Source organism: Apus apus, chromosome 4 (genome assembly GCF_020740795.1).
Source record: "Apus apus isolate bApuApu2 chromosome 4, bApuApu2.pri.cur, whole genome shotgun sequence".
Classification (NCBI taxonomy): Eukaryota; Metazoa; Chordata; class Aves; order Apodiformes; family Apodidae; genus Apus; species Apus apus.
Genome location: NC_067285.1, coordinates 68,270,495 through 68,289,831, shown reverse-complemented (window position 1 = coordinate 68,289,831; position 19,337 = coordinate 68,270,495). Strand labels below are relative to the sequence as shown.

The 19,337-nt window shown below is 38.0% G+C and overlaps 1 protein-coding gene across 7 annotated transcripts in view; it reads left to right on the top strand.

Moving 5' to 3' along the window:
• The window catches only part of CCSER1 (coiled-coil serine rich protein 1), a 655,276-nt gene that overhangs the window by 76,730 nt on the left and 559,209 nt on the right, over positions 1-19,337 (top strand). The gene's annotated exons all lie outside the window — the stretch shown is intronic.

Here is a 19,337-nt window from a genome sequence, read left to right as displayed (position 1 = left end):
AGTGAAAGAAATAAAGAAGATGCTGAGATGTAATATCTACAGCAATGGCATCTGCTCTCTAGCTTATGGGAATCACTAGAAAAAGTTTTCTCGTCATTATTAGTTTGAAATATTTTATGCAAATTGCTAGCTGAAAAAAGGAGGATTCATTTTGTGTACCCATAGCTGAAAACAGCTTTCCACAGAACACAGAAAGCTCCAAGTTTCTTACCACTGCCTAGAGTTGCTAAGCAGATGTATAAATGAAGATACTTTTCCTTCTCAGGTTTATGTAATAGCCATTAGGCTACAATGATGCAGGACCAAACACATCCCTGAGAGACTCAGATGTGAACACAACTGCATTTGTAAGAAAGGATTTTTGCACCTTTTTTGCAGATGTAAAATTGATTGGTGCAAGCTGATGTTAGTTTTCCAGTTACATGCTCTTTTGGTGTAATTTCACAGAACAGTATAAAAATTCTTAGCCTTACTTAACTTTTATGACCATGTGCTGCTTTGGTTACCACAAAACATAACATCATCTCTCTCACCTGAGAAGCCAAGGAAGGCTAAAATTGTCTTCCTCAGTAGTATTAAAACATAATAGTCCCTGGCTGGTCATGTCAAAACAGGTCCCCAGAGAAGGATTTGATTTAATGTGAAATTCCCTTACAGAAACTGTAGTAGGAAAGTAGGGTTTATGGGTTTCCCAAGATGATTTGAAATCTGTCTTTTGTCTTGGTCAATGTCACCCACGTGTCTGATGTGTCATCCAAATGGTCCTTTGTGGCTGGGGTCAACAAATGCTGGCAGGAGAAAATTATGTCAGTACCAAGCATATTCTTACTATGTACAGCCAACACACAACACATTTTCTGGTGTACCAGTGTCCTGAAGCAATGCTCACTAAAAACACTCAACTAAAATGGAGTTACTTGATGTCTTATACAGAAATGCTTGTCTTTATGCTCACTTTCTGTAATCTGGGCAGACTGAATTACGTTCACTCCAAAGGCAGGATTAATCTCTTCTTCGCAGTAGCAGATTGTGCAGTATTGTCAGTATTCACTGATTAATTTTATACTACCTGAAAGGGCAGAAGGCAAATTAATTTTACAAAGAGATTATTTTATACATCTGCCTTTCTTGTTTATAGATTGTTGCCAACTTGACAGATGAAGTAATGCAGAATTTATTTATAAAAATCCTTGCTTTTGAATATTTTTTTTATCCACTGAATTATTACACGTGGAGATATAGCAAAGAGTGTAAGAGGTAGAATTGCCAAATAGCAGAAGAACCCTTTGTGCTATTGAAGTGTATTATAGCATATTTCTCTGTTTTTGCAGGAAATTAACGTTCAAATATTGGTGAATAACATCTCATTTTTCAAAGCCAGAAAGCACATGATGGATGACATTTGAGGATGCTGTTTTATGTAGGCATACAGAGCATTACGCAGATGTAGCTCTGGCCCTAAAAAGCTGGTTCCTGCCCTAAAAAGCTCAAGCCTGTAAGCTTTATTTGGGTTGTTAGACTCTAGTTATTAGGCAGACCTTTGTGTTCATTTAAATACTAAGCTAGACTGATACCATAGCAGGGACTGGGAAGGTAGCAACAGAGTAACAAGAAGAAGCAAGTAAAGTGCATGGGAGGTAGGTGGTGATTTGAGTCTCATTTTCATGTTCGGTGTACGAAATCCACATTTCTTTTTCACTTTCAGCAAGTTTGTCCACAAATTCAGAATAGTTTGCTCATGCTTACTTGTATCACAGTCACAGATAAAGAACTTTTATGTCAAGATTACTGTGCATGCTCATGAGTGAAGGTAAAATTGCTCCTGCTTTCTCCCCCAGTGCACATGAATATCATCTTCATATGCTAAGAAAAACGCTAGATGTTAGCTTTTTTAGTAAAAGATGAGGTATAAGAAGAATTAAAACAAATAACACTTCCTCCCTCCTCAAACAACCAGAAGACAAAAGAATAAGCCGAGTACCCTGGAAGGAAAAAGAATTAAACATTGAAGAAATTGAATGCTTGTAATAATATCTGTCTGAACAGCAAAAGGCACCTTCAAATACTTGTCACAAGGAATCGAAGTTTAACACCACAGTAGCAGACTGTTACCAGTGAGTGATCCTACTGAAGAGCAAATGCTAGGTAAAGAATTGGAGTTGCTTAACGAAGTATTGTTGAAAATCTTGATGTAACTTGTGTGCCTAGAAAAACACACCACAGGCATTTAAGGGACGGCAAATTCATGGGGATTACCGAGGTCTTTCTGACGAGCACAGCACTGCTGTTCAGTTCTGCTCGGCAGCACCCAGCAAGTGCTGGTAGCTGCAGATGCTGGTTTTTAGCATCATTCAGACATTGTGTTACGCTGAAGCAGCTTTGCAGCATGAAACATAACCTTTTCCTCGCAAACTGAGGGAAGTGCTCCAAGACCCTGTTTGCTTCCTTTTTCTTGTAGGCATGCATTGTGGGCTTCTGCTGAGGGGCTGGCAGGAATGAGGAGCTAGAAGACCTGAGGAGGTGCTAGATTTTCACAGGATATGAGAAGAAAAAAAAATAAGTTAGCATCTGAGAAACTGTTCTTCCTCCTAAACAACTTGCTCAGCAGAGTATTATTGCATGATTGCCAGTGCTGTTTTTGAAGGCAATAGGTAAAACTTGGATAGGTGGATCTCCTAAAACTGAGAATATCTATCAAACTTGCAAAAATGGTCACCACCTACCCCAAGAGTGCTGTTAACTCACTTGTGAGATGCCAACAGTGATTTATAATCTAGACCAAAGCAATGCTACTCATAATTGAAATGTAGGGAAAGAAAAGTCTTTCAAAATAACACTGCAAACCTTCCAGTTTTGTAGTGATGTAAGTAATGAACTGAAACAGATACTTGAGATTAACGGCGTAGGTTACTAATTACATTTTTTCATCAGTTTCTTAAACCGTAATCCTTGCAGTGACTGGTTTCTGCCACAAGATGCCATCATTTTATTAAAAGTGGTTGTACACTTCAGTATTACGTAGTTATAAGCGAGAGCTGCCATTCAGGACTCATTTTTGAACAGTTTAATGTATAGTAGAATAGACTCTTTTCAAATGAACATGGTTGATCCTGATAATTTAAAGAGATTCATATTGCTATAGAAATTCTGGTCATTTAAATGTTCCAACTATGAAGTAATCAGTTACAGCGCTAGATATAACATCCAAGCTAGTTAATTATGTCTGAGAATATTTGGTAGAGGTTATGGCTGAGCTCTCTGTTTTCCAGCTAGGGCTGGTTTCTCTTTTTAAATATGTGACAAAGGCAAAAAGAAAGAAAAATGCAGTGCAGCATGATAAAAAGACCTGAATGATCTGAAATATGCAGCCCTGTGAGACCAATGAGAATAATGTAAACCTGAGTAGTTGAAATGCAGGAGAGAATTAGAATAACCACATTGAAAAATTAGAATCAGACCCCCAGATAACTCTAAGTAAGTTCTTTAAGAGGATTAGGAGACAGAACAGCAGTGGAAAAAAAAGTTGTTGTACTAGAGTACTTAGAATTCACAGTAGAAATTGAGGTGCCTGTGAGAGCAACAAAATGATCCATCACTTCTCTTAGTAGTGGCTAATGTGGAAAGATGACTATCCTAAATGCCACGTTTGCTGATGCTATAGAGAAAATGTTAAAAAAGTACTGATGTTTGGTTTTTTTTAAGTTACTGATAGACATTTTATGATGCTAGTAAATTACAGTCAGTCATTAATGAAAGTAGCTTTGTGTTTCTGCAAGTTAAAAAAAAAGAGGGTTGTTGCATCTCTTAGACCACACTGCCCATTTTCAAGACGTGAGCTGCGCTCTGCTGTACGCAAACAGGTGATTTTACTCAATCTAGAGAAATGACTGCAGACATGCAGTAGAACAAGGCTCCCTGCTTACATTGGGTCTCACAGACCTGCCTTTCTCCTTTCTGCAGTTATTTACAAGAAAACAATTGTCTTTGTGAATACTACCTTGTCCACACCTGGCTTTCAGCATAGTTGCTAAATGGTTAAAAGAAACCTCATTTTCCAGGTTTTTCCTGTCTCGGTGAGTGAATGGTCCTTCCTGTTCTGCAGGCCTGCATTTCTCTGGGCAGTCTCTTGAGCACAGAATCTTGTGCAAATGTTGCCAGTTTTTAATTTTTTAAATTCAGCTACAAGCTTTCATCCTTGCAGGTAAAAGTGTTTATACTTGCCTTCAGTGCTGTGTTGTCCTCTCCTTTTGCCTAGAGCAAGGCAGCCTTGCCTACTTGTGTCAGTCCAATTAGAGCTGCACAATTTATTTTTCTGGGTTGTTGCTTTGACTGTGCCATTTCTTCCTTTGCATCTCTCCAGTGATTCCAATATATTAGGTAAAACTGCATGTTGCCAGTAAAAGGACTTCCATGGACTGAGGGTTATCTCAGCTTTTTTCTCCTCAGCTTTAACTGTGATACAAGTCTTCACTGCCCACTTGTCAAACTGTCAAATAGTTGCCTTCATATTTCTCCCACACTGCCTACCACACAATAGAGTAACTCAAGGTGCCACAAAACTTTCATTTCCTTTCTCCTTTTTTCCCTGTCTACAAGTAACAACATGAAACTGAACTAAGATAATTTTTCAAGATTCATGCCAGTATTATATTACTGAGGTTCCTACTTCTTCATCCGATGCTGACACGTAGGCAAAATCCCTTTTTCCTCATGCTTGTACTATGTGAGGGTGCTTTGAGTACCTAACATCTCAGTAAATATATTTACAATATGAATTAAGAACAGTATATGCAAAAAAAGTGTTGGAATACAGGGTAATATTTCATGGGCTACCACAGAGTTTATTTTGATAATGGGAGGGGTTGAATACATCAGTTAAACATTGTGATTAATTAGTGCACTGAATTACTAATTTTGAGAGTTTAGAGAGGGTTGTCTGAAGCTTTGGAAGACATAACAAAGGTAAATGATTGACAGAAATAGTGAGATGCTAGCAAAAGAGATACTAACTGCAAGTATCTGAGATTCCTTTTGTATCTTAGGAGGGAGCAGGAAGGCAAAACAGATCACTTCATTGGAAATGTGTTATGGCCCCTGCTTGGAATGTCTCTTTGTGATAATTACCTAATTAGAGTTTATGTCTAAATTTTTGTTAGGTATCCTGGATATTCTGTGTGAGTAACTGTTCCTAGGTTTGGTTACCTAGCTGATTTGGGGTGACTTAGCAATTAATAGTCAGGTTTCTAGTGTACTTCAGAAGTCATAGAATCATAGAATCCTAGGGGTTGGAAGGGACCTCGAAAGATCATCTAGTCCAACCCCCCCGCCAGAGCAGGGTCACCCAGAGCACATCACACAGGAAGGCGTCCAGGCTGGTTTTGAATGTCTCCAGCGAAGGAGACTCCACAACCTCTCTGGGCAGCCTGTTCCAGTGCTCTGTCACTCTTACAGTAAAAAAATTTTTCCTGATATTCATCTTAAACCTCCTATGCTCCAACTTGTATCCATTACTCCTTGTCCTATCACTGGTCATCACCGAAAAAAGCTTAACTCCATCGTCTTGACACTCACCCTTTACATATTTGTAAACATTGATGAGGTCCCCCCTCAGTCTCCTTTTCTCCAAACTAAAGAGACCCAGCTCCCTCAGCCTTTCCTCATAAGGGAGATGTTCCACTCCCTTAATCATCCTTGTGGCTCTGCGCTGGACTCTTTCAAGCAGTTCCCTGTCCTTCTTGAACTGAGGGGCCCAGAACTGGACACAATATTCCAGATGTGGCCTCACCAATGCAGAATAGAGGGGGAGGAGAACCTCTCTTGACCTACTAACCACACCCTTTCTAATACACCCCAGGATGCCATTGGCCTTCTTAGCCACAAGGGCACATTGCTGGCTCACGGTCATCCTCCTGTCTACCATGACCCCCAGGTCCCTTTCACCTACACTGCTCTCCAGCAGGTCAGCCCCCAACCTGTACTGGTGCATGGCGTTTTTCTTCCCCAAATGCAAAACTCTACACTTGCTCTTGTTAAACTTCATCAGGTTTTTCCCCGCCCAAGTCTCCAGCCTGTCTAAGTCTCTCTGAATGGCAGCACAGCCGTCTGGTGTGTCAGCCACTCCTCCCAGCTTGGTGTCATCAGCAAACTTGCTGAGGGTACATTCTGTGCCCTCATCCAGGTCGTTGATGAAGATATTGAACAACACCGGTCCCAGTACCGACCCCTGAGGGACTCCACTAGTCACAGGCCTCCAACTAGATTCTGCCCCATTGACTACAACTCTCTGACTTCTTCCTTTCAACCAGTTCTTGATCCACCTCACTGCCTGATCATCAAACCCATACTTGATCAACTTATCTACAAGGATGCTGTGGGAGACGGTGTCAAATGCTTTACTGAAATCAAGATAGACCACATCTACCGCTCTGCCATCATCTATCCACCTAGTAATTTCCTCATAGAAGGCTATGAGGTTAGTCAAACATGACTTACCCTTGGTAAAACCATGTTGACTGCTCTTGATGACCCCCATCTCCTTGATATGTCTAGAGATAGTGCCAAGGACAAGTTGTTCCATTACCTTTCCAGGGATGGAGGTGAGGCTGACCGGTCTATAGTTACCCGGGTCCTCCTTCTTGCCCTTCTTGTAGACTGGAGTGACGTTTGCTATCCTCCAAACCACCGTACTCAAATCTATCCTTGTGTTTAATATTGTACATTATGAAGCACTATCCAAATCTGCAACTCATGGAAGAATGATGATTGCTTATCACAGATGATGTTATTTTTAATGTTTCCTGCGTAGTCTTATTATCAAGTACCAGGTTTAACCTAGTTGCTACATCATGAGAGAAACAGGATCCTGTGCCACCCATGTATTTCACTGAGTATGCCTGAATAAGGGCTAAGTTTTTTTTATCTCCCTCTTCTCTATGCTTAGTATGCTATTTTGCTGGTGTCTGATGAAGCACTGAGAATGGATAAATCTTGGCTGGCTGCTAGTCTAGAGAGGATTAAAGTTATTTTCATATTTGCTCCAAGTTGCTCTAAAATAAATTTCTCCTGCTCTCTTGTCTTTGAGTATGTGCTTTGAATCTTCTGACAGTCTATGCTAAGATCGTTTGAAAGCTGAGATTGTTATGCAGTCTGTGATGGCCAACACATTAGGTGGAAAATGCTATTGAACATACATTAGTTGAATGGTTTGTGACTTACAGCAGGTGACCACTAGACTTAAAAATGGAACTGAAGGTGGTTGGTTTTGTGAAATGTAAATGTGACATGTAGAGGCTTGAGAAGAGCCTGTGGCATATACTGTCCATCTACAGACTGGAAACACATTAATGATTACTGTCTTAATAGCAGATAAGCTGCTGTCCTGCCAGCCTGCACTGGAAAGTCAGTACATGAAAGGTTATGGAGGAGATTTGAGTGCTCAGGGTTTCAGTTTTTATAAAAAAACAAACAAACAACAAAACAAAAAACAACACAACAAAAAAAACCCCATCCAAACAAAACAACCTTTTTCACATATACAAAACTGTTTATGAAAATATGAACCAGGTAAGCAAAATTCACATACTCCTTTAATGTCCTCTGTACAACCTTCTTTAGAACTAACAAGGTTTATGTTTTCTCTGTGTAGGTGCAACCTGTTGTTCCCATGCTACACAAGTATTATCTCTGGTATCTGTGATGTTCACGCGTAGTTAAAAAAGATGTTACATTTTTTTCCCGTCACTGAATTATGGCATTTCTGCTTAATTCACATTCATCTCTGCTGTGCTGATCTTCTCAGGGGAGAATATTTAGGAACATCAATTCTTATTGAACTGTTCAAGCAAACCCTGTAAGGCAGTGGTTCTCCCTTCATGTGAAGTGGACTTGACAGCATTCATGTGTAACTAGCTTTGTAGTAACATAACAAAATTCCCCCTTTTGTAATGATTTTGGCATTTTGCTCCTTTGTGGAAAGAAATTGTGAAAGAGAGTTAAAGCAAGACCTGTCAGGACTATTTTGATAGCATAAGGCTGAGCAATGCTATCTAAATAGGAATAAACTGCTGATTGTAGGTAAGTAGTAATTTGTGCCTTATATTGTTAACTTAGCATGGAACAGTGCCTTTCACATACTATTAGCATAAAAACATGGAAATGGAAAATTTAGATTTAAGCATTTTGTCTATGATTTTTAGGTCAAGTCAACGAGAAGCTTTTCAGCTAAATACCCTGTGGGAAATTAATGTCTGTAGTGTAATACACATTTCTTAACATATTAAGAGCTTGTAAAAATCAGATTGCAGTTGTTAGACACTTTGAATTAATTATTGAGATCAAGTAACTAACAGCAATTAATTTAGATGTGGCTTAATACTTAGGCTATAATGTCCTATGCATTTCTCTAAGGACATAATAATTTATAGCAAAAAATGGTGAACTGTTATTCTAACATTGGTGTAATTATTCTGATTGAACAGAGTTATGTTAATACAGAAAGAAGGTAGAGTGAGTTATAAGCAATTTTAAATCCCAGAGTAACCATGGTAGAGGACGGATGTGTTGTTACATAGTGAAAATCAGACAGATTTAGTTCTTTTACTTCTGTTGTTGGTTAACTGTAGTGGGCAGCTCAGAACCACACAGCTGCTCAATTGCTCCCTCCAACGGGATGAGGAGGAGAATCAGAAGTGTAAAAGTGCAAAAACTTGTGGATTGAGATAAAGATAGTTTGACAGGTAAAGCAAAAAAAGAAAAAAATATCAGTACTGTGACTGGTGCTGTTTAGTATCTTTGTCAGTGACACGGGCAGTGGAACTGAATGCACCCTCAGCAAGTTTGCTGATGACACCAAGCTGTGTGGTGTGGTTGACACAAGTCAAGGTTCTGCACCTAGGTCAGGGCAATCCCAAGCACAATTACAGATTGGGAGGAGAATTAATAGAGAACAACCCTGAGGAGAAGGAATTGGGAGTGTTGGTTGATGAGAAACTCAGCATGAGCTGGCAATGTGTATTTGTAGCCCAGAAAGCCAACTGTGTCCTGGGCTGTGTCAAAAGAAGCTTGACTAGCAGGTCAAGGGAGGTGATTCTCCTCCTCTATTCTAGTGCAACTTCCCTTGGAGTATTGTGTCCATTTCTGCAACCCGCAACACAGGAAGGACATGGAGTTCTTGGAGCCGGTCTGAAGGAATGCCACGAAGCTGATCAGGAAGCTGGAGCACCTCTCTTATGAAGTATAAGTGTAAAAGGGGGGAAGGGACAACCAGGACACTAACAAGGGTTTCTGAAGGAATCAGAAGAGGTAGTACAACCTGATGTACTCTGTTCTTACATACTGGGATCTCTTCTCATTATAGAAAGGACAGTGGTCAGGGGAACCTGAGAGTTACCATTGGTGGAGACAAGTTCTAGGATTATATGACCTAGTGTGGCTGATCTAATGCCCATATTTCAAATACTACACTTGAATTTTAAATAAAAGAGGAGTCCTTATGCAATGAGTAATATAGTAAAGTAGAAAAATCTTTCTATCCAGTATTGATAACAGAAAGTACTTGGGGAAAAAAAGATAAATTTTTAGAATTTAATTCCTTCTACACAATGGAAGATTATTGTCATGCTTTTTTTACCTAGGGAGATGCCCTTAGCACTGGAAGTATTTTTGCTGCTGTGGTATATCTTACCAGGTTAGCATATGCCAATAATACATACATTAGGAAAACAGAAATTACTAAGTGACTTATCTAAGGGAGTCAGTTAATGAAGAACTAATTCACTGAACCTGAAATTTGTTACTGGTATATACAAATTTAACAGTGTGTTGCGTTTTTCCATTGTTTCCTGCTGTAGGTCCCTCAAACAGTGTGACCAAGAACGGTTGTATGGTCAGAGTTTTGCAGGTCTTTCCTGTAAGGTGCCTATTTGTATGCTTTTGCTTATTGGAGAATAAACTCGGAGTAAATAGTGTTTTCCCAGCCCCAGGCTATAGCAGTTCAGAGTAGGGTGCTTATTTGAGGCCTTTGATCCCTTTGATTGATGAATCAAGGTAATGGGGTGAGAAATGGAAGCACTGATGGGTCACTTGTTCAGCCATTATATTTGCAGCCCTTCTTGCCTTGCCAGTGCATTGCTGGAGGCAACTTTAGGTGAACCCTGGGTTAAAGCAGTGGCTGGAAAACTAGCTGCAGATCCAAAAAAGCTTGCCATTTAAAACAAGAGTGTTTTCTGATTGAGAGTCAAGTGCATGCTATCCCATTTAAGACTCGGCATCCCATTTTGCATGCTGTATTACTGATTGATATATGGAAATTAGGTTGGGAATGCTTATCTAGGTTAATTAACCTTTTAACAGATGAATGGGCAAAAATATATCATTCACAAAAGAAATGAGGTGTTAAAACATGCTTTACTGCCTCAGAGATAGTTTTCTGTATTCGTAGCATTTATTCAGTAAAACTAACAAAATTCATTGAAATAGCATAGGCTTGTTGAATATCCTTAATATCCTTCTTTTTAAATTTTCATAACTCACTGAACAGATGTTTTCATTAAAAAAAAAACAAACACACAACCCTCCACATGACACAAACTTTTCTGAAATTAATACACTTGAAATTCAAGACAGGAATGTGTATTTTTGTATTTAAATTCTTTATACAGAAACATTTTGAATTTTTGTACTTTGAGAAGCTTTTTTGATTTTGAAGATGATTAGTGTCAGAAAATTGTATAGGATTTCTAGGTAAACAGTCTGGGTAGTTGTTGCAATTCAGAGCTGATAGTCAGAGGAAGATTGGTACTTGAGAAGAGGAAGTAATAGCTAGAGCATTGAATGACACTTAAAATGCAGTGTTTGATGTCACAGAAAACCTAGGGAGGGTAGTTAAAAAGTTTAGTAACAGCCTGCTTCAGGATCCTGAATATCTGCAATGGGATGGGGAGTTTTCACCAGTCCAAGGCTAATTGAAGATTATGAATCCAGGTTTATTTCTGTGTCTCAGACAGATACCTTGGACAGAAAGAAGGGCTTCAGTTTTTCTTTTGTTTTTGATTCATATTTATGTTTTAAGTTACTCCCACGTACTCGCTCTGTTATGTCCAATCCTGTAAAAGAGCCAGCAGAATTCATGTTATTTCCTAAAAATGACTCCTACAGGATTCTTCACTGGATAACTTTTTGGAATGTATCAAAGGAGATGAGGCTAGTTTTGACTGTTTCAAAAATCAGAAGTTTGCATTTGCATGAGATGTCTCCTGTCATCTTTCTTTTTGGCATGTTATGGTTGATAAAAGTAGAACCCACCAGTTTTAGCTTAGTTACTCTAACCTGAAATGATCAGATTTTAAGTGTTCAAACTGTATTTTGAAGAAACTATCCCAAAATAAGCATTGTGAAACTTGTGTTGTGTGAAGTAAAATGAGTAAATAGTGGGAGGGAACGCTTAGTTAAATGAAGTTGTCTTTGTAAATCTGGCAGACTGTTTCCCTAGCAGACTTTTTCTAAGTTTGCCACCTTCTGGAATCTGGCTCCATACTGGAATGGAGGAGGTGGGAGTGGGGAAAAGTGAGGACCTGATCTAGAGAGAGGCAGGGATCATAAAGGTTAGGACTTACTGGAGGATGGGCTACGATCCCATTAGAAAATGGGGAGGATGATAGGAGAGGAAAGGTTGAAGGTAAGGAAACTGGGATTAAGTATTGGGAGGAGTCCATTGCAGGTAATGTGGAAAAAGAAGAGATGAAGTGTTGGGAAGGAAAGAAGTTTAGAGGAAATTTGAGGCTAGTATAGTGCTGAAAGTTAAGAGGATGGAAAGTAGGCCAGTGGAAGGAACTTTATGTATTTTTGTAAATCAGTCAAGAACTGGGGGAGAGGCAGCGAACTAAACAGGTCAAGAGCTGACAGAACTAGTTGCCAAGAAAAAATTGTAATCTGTCTATTACCTGAAATATTGAAATCCAGGGGTTAATCTTATTTTCTATGAAAATTCTGCCTATGATACTTGTTCAGAGAAAAACAAGGCAGCCTTCAAAATATTTAGTTGGCAACAACTTGACAGGCATTTTAACTGAAAGAGGGAAGTAACACAGTTTTCCTACTGAAAGTGCGTGTGTCCATGGTAGTTACAGTGTTATTGTATTTTCATTAGTCACATTTTAACAGTTTTTTTGTCCAGATGAGAATAAGAAGTTGTCATATTTGTCTTTACTCTTTAAGGACAGATGTGACATGGAAAGCAATTTGATCTTGTTATCAAAGCTATACCTTTTCTTTGAAATACTTTACCTTCTCTGGGCCTGCTAAAGGGGAAAGAAAAAGGAATATTTTTGCATCTTGATTCATAGAGATTTATGCCTTTAACTTCCATTTATGTTAACTCTGACTAAAGTTAAATCACAAAATATTCCCAGCACTGGCATTTTCTTGTATTTGTTAACTCAAGTCTTTATTCAAAATACATTTTCTCCTCTCTGATGTTACAATTATGTTCTCTTTTTGCGATAGACCACAATATTTCTTTGTCTGTAGCTGTTTCTTCTTTCACCTGGTATTCACCGCCTGCAATGGTTTTCACAGCTCTTGTTTAGATTTCACCTTTGTGTTCTTTAGTTTGCAGGTACATTACATTGCAAAGACTTTTTTCCTTTCCTTTGTGCTTAAGGCTTATGAGATGAATTTTTTCCTTTATTGATTTGGCATCCTTAAGGACAATATCTAAAAATGTAAGTGCAACACATTAAAATGGATTTATGTACCATTTCAGAACTAGACTGAGGCTGTAATAAGTGGATTTAGACAGAGGGAAAAGAAGCAGTCAGTACAGACCATTAACTGTTTTATGGACAGAATTGTATTGAGGAGAACATATACCTGCAAATAAAAAGTAAGCTTCTGCAATGGATTCTGTGTATCTAATGCGTTGATATTTCTAAGGGTATTACAGAAAGATGTGGTGTCACTTGTTTATTATTAATGTACTTTTACTGTTTTAACTCCATGCTTCAGGGCTTCAGATATCAGAAAAATTCTGTGGCTAAAAATAGCCAAGCAACAGCTGGAGTGATTGACCCTGGCTTGTTTCACTGTGGTCACGACACCATGCTGAAGGGAGTGATGTGGCCATAGGGGAATTGCAAGTTGAGGGTGGCAAGCAGAAAAAACATCTGTTTTGGCATCGCTGTTAACTTAAAGTACATGTCAAACTACAGCCTTGTGCTGGAGATTAGAGGATGGCTTCTGCGATATTAGGTGGTTCTTGGATAGATGCAAAGCTTTTCTGAGATGCCTAATTAATATGCCCTGTTCACACTTACACTACTAAACTGATCACCAGAGATATGGGATGAGAACAGTTTTCTCCCACCTGGGTCAGACGGAAGGTGACTTTTGGGAAATTTTACTTTCCCCATAATTTGGGATGGTTTGCTTTGTATCCTCACTTCCTGTGCCAGAGGAACTGTGTGCAGTTGGTAACAATTATGTGGGCAGAAAAACGAATAAAGGAAATTAAGACAGAGTCAAGACTTGGCTTCAGTTGCTGCTTGCTCCCAGGCACATGTTAAGGGTGTGTGTTTTCTATAACACAATATCTACTTAATGTAAATTAATTCTCAATCAACTATAAAGTAAGGCATAGGTTGACTTTTTTTTTTTTTTTTACGTGGAAATAACTTCAAAAGTTTACTATTAGAAGGAAAATCTTAAAAAAAAAAGTATTTTCTATGATTTGATCACAGTGGGAAAATTCTGTCTTTCAAACAAACAAGACTCACTGTTAAAGACTGACAACTGTCTATGTCAGAGACAAGCTGTTCATACTGCTTTTCAGGTTTCTAAGAGCAGAAGGGAAGCAAAAGTAAAGTTAATTCCTGAAAACAGTACACTTTAGGAAGAAGATACGATCAGAAGTGGTACATGAAATATAGTGATCCTGAGTTCTTGTGAATGTGTATGTTCATAAATATTTATCTTCATATTTCTGAAATAATAAAATAATGGAAAAATGCCCTTCCACTTTTTTGTGCACAAATGCAAAATCAGGAGTAAAGTAACTCATTGAGAAGTGAGTAGCAACCTACAGAGCTTATTTGTGCAAATGAAATCTTCAGAATAGACAGATTTAGGATGGGGGCTTGTAGATGTCACATTCTTCATTGCCTGTATTAGACACTGACGAGACATTGAATCTCAGCATGCTGTTGTCTTTGTGAGGATTTTATTTCAAAGAGGTACAGATAGATCAATAAAAATTTTGAACTTAAATGAAAGGAATAGTCAGCCATTCAGCCATGGTTCACGAATCACAGCAGTTCTGGTTTTATTAACTTGAGTTGGGAAACTGGATGCCAAGCTATTCTGAATTTAATGTTTTAAGTGAACTCAGCTGTCTGCTGGAAGAACCTACAGGTGGAAGAGAGTAGAACCGAAGCAGGGATGCTATGCTTACTAACACAAGAAAAGAAGAGACTGTCAATGCATGGTTGTGCACTTGGATAGCATTCACCCTTCTATACAGTCTGCATAACAAAGGCAATTGTGGCATTATTAAATGAAGTGTATGAAGTGATAAACTGATTTTTTTGAGGCATATTTAATGCCACACTGTAGGAGGTCTGTAAGGTCTATTAACTAGAGAAGTTCAAAGATACTCATTGTTGTTCAATATTTATTTTTTTAAAAAAATCTATGCAGCAGGGTGTCTGTAAAAGGTTTAAGATCCTCTGTTCTCCCTGTAACACACATTTCCGTTTGTTTAATGGAGCTCTCCTTTTTGGAGCTAACATATGAAGCTGCAAAAACTAAATTGTTCATGAGCTTGGTTGTTGTGAGGAGAGAAAAGCCAATGAACCTATGGGTAAGTGGTGAACTAACTAATTTCTCATTACTTTGGCACTGTATTGTGATGGCAAACAGTATTTGTTTACCAAAACCACAACAAACACTACAGATTCTGTTGAGGGCTTTGTTCAAGCTTAGAATTGTTTGGCCAAGAACAAAGGACATTTCTCTTTTTATTAATTCTACATATTTCAAAGGTAGAAAGATGCAGCTTCGGACAACGTTTTATATGACATACTGCAGGCTAGTTTCCTATTCAAGAAGAGCAGAAATTATTAGTAGATCCTAATGTGAATTAGGATTTAATTTGAGACCTGAGTTCCATTTGTTATGTTTTTGCTACATTCTAGGGTATGCACACTAGTGTTCTGAAATCCATGTGCTAATAGGTGTTTGTAAGGAATGGTCATAGTTTAAAGTTCAAACAATATGTAAAGGAAGACTGAAAGAATTAAACTTTTAACTCTTCTGGGTGGCTTCACAGTAACAGTGAACTTGAATAGGACTGCATGTAACAATATTCCTGAGTATAGATTAAAAGGATATGAATCTATGAATAGAAGAAAAAAATATTTGATGTTGTCTGAGATTTATATTTTAGCATTTTTTTGTGGACTAACTGTGGGAAATTATTTTTGCTAACTGCATTTCTAGACCAAAAGCAGGCTATTTTGTTCTTTTCTGTAACTGTTTTTTCTCGGGTAAGAGGTGGTGCTTTGGCCAAGCAGAAGGCAAGTATCAATGTGTGTGACATGACAAAATTTAAGAGATTGTAGGGTCACAGAGGAGAACAGAGCATTTGCTCCTGTATATACAAGAGGCGATAACAAAAAACTTCCTTGTACATACGTAGCCACAGGTTTCAATGGGATAAAACCACAACAAACAAAGAAAAATATTTTTAGAGCTGGAAAGGACCGTTGGGTCCTCTGGTTAGACCTTTTCTATAGGACATGCCATAAAAGCCTACCAGTTATCTCTGGGTCAAGGACAATGTGTGAAGTAAAGATACTGAAAGTATGAAGAGACGGAACAGCTGTGCTCTTACTTGTTAAGTTATTCCACGGGTGTGTGGGTTTTTTCTAAATGGAAAAACAAACAAACAAAAAACTATTTGAAAAAATGGTATAATTCCTAAATTAATGGCAATTCCAGCCATTAGGCCTCAGTTTTTCTTCTGTACCTAGAATTATGGGTATCTTTAGTACCTGGTATTTTTCTGTCCATTAGAGCTGCTTGTAAATTGTAATCAGTTACCTCCTTGTTTTTCTCCCTTTCAGTTGAACATATTGAAGTTTTTACATTTCTTACTTTGCAGAATATTTTGAGGTTTTTTGATGGTTTCACGGCTTTTTACTGACATGTTTTGTGGGAGGCTGGATTAAGCAAAAGTAAAAAAAAAAAATCTGGTTTTAACAAAGTAGTGATAATAAAAATCTGTCAGGCATTTGTGAAAGTAACTGGTACAGAAAGGCAAAAAATCCCCACCTCATTCTTGTCTCAGTGTTTTATCTGTTGTTGCAGTGAATACTTTAATTCTTCAGCCCAACATACAATGTACCTTCCAAGACAATGAGTTCTTTGCTGCAAAGTATATTGCCTCATGCAAATGGTACAAACTTCTAATCCCTCATAAAGCATTTTGTTCAGTAGCTTTTTCTAAATGTGTGTATTTGGCAATTTTCCACTGTGCCGCTTACTGTAGAGCCAATGCAACTATTTACACAAGAAAATAAAGCCCAGGCAGAGACATGCATTTCATGTAATCAGTTGTATTCACTGAAGTAGGAGTTCTCTTGTAGCTCAGTGGGATGACATATGAAGTTATTCCAGTGTGTTATGGGAAATAATTGACTTCAGATTTTTTTTGTCGCAGCTGTTCTGCTGTTCTTCAAGTTATTTTATTTGTCTGAGGGCTACATGTATATTTTTTTGGAAGAGCTGCTGATCATAATTGCTTGTCTGTTAGCCTTTAAATGAATATTCTTAATCCATTAATTTGCCTGTCATCCATTTGCATTGAATTCCACAGATGTTGTGAAGTGAGATTTTTTTTTTTTTGTCAAAAGATGTGCTGCATCACAGTCTAGAAAGATGCAAGAAGTGCTGGTAATATATTTTATGGGTCTAATTGAAATAGAGGAAAAAATTATCAAGTTTTTGGCACATAAATCCTTTCCAGGGCCTGTTCCTTAGGTAATAAATAATTATCCTGGGTGAAGTGCTTTTGTCCAGGAAACAAATCTGTTTTTTTGTAGCTATAGAATTGGTCCAGTAAAGTATATTATTTCTTCTAATAATCTTTGTTTCTTCTAGATCTTTATTCAATCATGGTTGCAACAATTCTGCTAATGTATTTTTTCAGTAGCTCTTGTTTTCTCATATTCCTGCTTTTATGTGCCTCCAGCTGACATAAACAGAATGTAAACTACCTACTTTACACACATGTAAAAGTTGGGAAAAGCAGTAGCACACCGGAAAAATTAAAAATATAAGTAGTATCACTTCTTTTTACAGAAGTGATAATATTGCTCATCTCCCACTGCAGCTATTCACTGCAAAGTCCTATTTCTGCACATTTATTTTATTGATTTGGAAAAAGGTGCCTTTCTTAATTTGGCAGTTTTCATGATTTACATCTTTAGGTGAAAGCTGCCAAGATTTATTAGGGGGCTAAGCTCGCAAGAGGATACTTGTGTCATTTCCACACACTTGTCATGTTATTTTCTCTACACTTGTTAACTCTAAGTGTCAACCTATGAAGTGCTCTTACAACATTTGCATATGAGGTGCTGCACAAGGTGACATAAGCTAATAGATGGTGTTCGTGGCAACAGAAAATCTAATTGGTGGATGTGATGAGCTCAGGGACTTGCACTTTGATTGTGTTGTAATTAAGGAAGCTTTGTGTATCTTAGGGTGATAGCTGCATAGACTGCTGCCATCTCGCAGGTCCTGTCTGACAGGGTCCTTTCTCCTAAGAAGTATGGACAGCAGAGAACAATTGAACAGGTATACAGTCTGACTGGGCTGATTGCAAGTTTCTCTGCTAGTCACAGACACATCAATCACGATTAAGAATTGAAACTCAGTCTTCAGCCTTGTATCATGGTTGTGGATGTGATGGCTGCACGACTGTGTTTTAAAAGCATTCCTTTTATTTAGTAGCAGTGGAAATGTTAGATAGATACCCACAGAAGTAAATGTTAAGAAAAGACTACAAAGATAGAAGGCTTATAACATATTGCCTTATAAAAGGATGGCAAGATAAACCTTTTATGGCTCCTGGAGATAAAGCTTTCTGCACCAGATGTTCCTGAGAACCTGTGGGCTATTTGGTTTTATTGTGCTGCTTCTGATTACTTCTTTAGAGAGCAAAGACATTATCTACTGAATTTTTTATCGTGCTTGGGTGCTATTCCTTCCCTTAAAAAAGAAGAGTTGTGAAGGGGATGCCTAGAGCTGTTCCTATTTGGTAGCTGCAGTGATCTGGCACTTGATTTGGTTTGATTGGATAGCATATAGGCTTAGTTCTCTCTGTGAACTCAGAAGGGTCTCCCCTTTTAAGACAGCAAAAGCCTGTGAATGCAGAAGCCCATTTAAGAGAGCCCACTTGCTTTCTCCTCAGTGTCTCTGTCAGCCCCAGAGATTTTTCTTCTCTGACATACAAAATCACAAACTCTGGTGACTGCTTATACTTTCAGCTTCTTGTAGGGCTACAGACAGTTAAATATTTCCTTGGCTGCCTTGGCCTTGTTGTCTTCTCTAAACGCTTGGTGAATTTGGCCTTAACCAAGTGATTCAAGGTATTGACATTAACAGCTTCATTCCTTCAAAGTTGTTTTGTAATGACCTAGCACAGTTGATTATATTTTGCATAGCTTCCCAACATTTCTCATTTATATACTGAAGATTATATCTCTGATTTTTTTTTTTTTTTTTTTTTTTTTTACTGAGCAAGTCTTTTAGCCTAGAGCTAAAGGAAGAGAAACTTCAGCTTACTCCTAAAAATGTTCTGTATTAACTCTAGCATAATAAATAAATTCCTTATATATTGTCTTATTTCTAATGCATATGGATTCAGGTGGTCTCATTTTCTAACACTGAACACTTGTTCTCTGTGATCTTGTATAGTATGCACCCAGTAGGACTTCTTTGTAAAACTTAGCTTTAACTTATGGTTAATTTTCCTGGTGTATTTTGTAGTCAGTGGAGGAAAAGTCACCCCCTGGAAATAACAAAGAGTGGCTAATTTCAACTTTCCTTTAAAACCATGTTGTAAATCTTTTCACTGCTCTCCCTTCCTGGCTGTTGAGAGGACCTCATCAAATTAGCCTCATCTGCCTCATTTGAGAGTCTGGATCACTATGAAAGCGTTTGACCCAGTTTTTAAATTTTTATATTCTGTGATGCTTTAGAAAATGCAGCATATGCCATTATGTATTAGGATTGTATTTTTTAATAGAAGATAAATAAAATATTGGGGAACTTCAAATAAAATC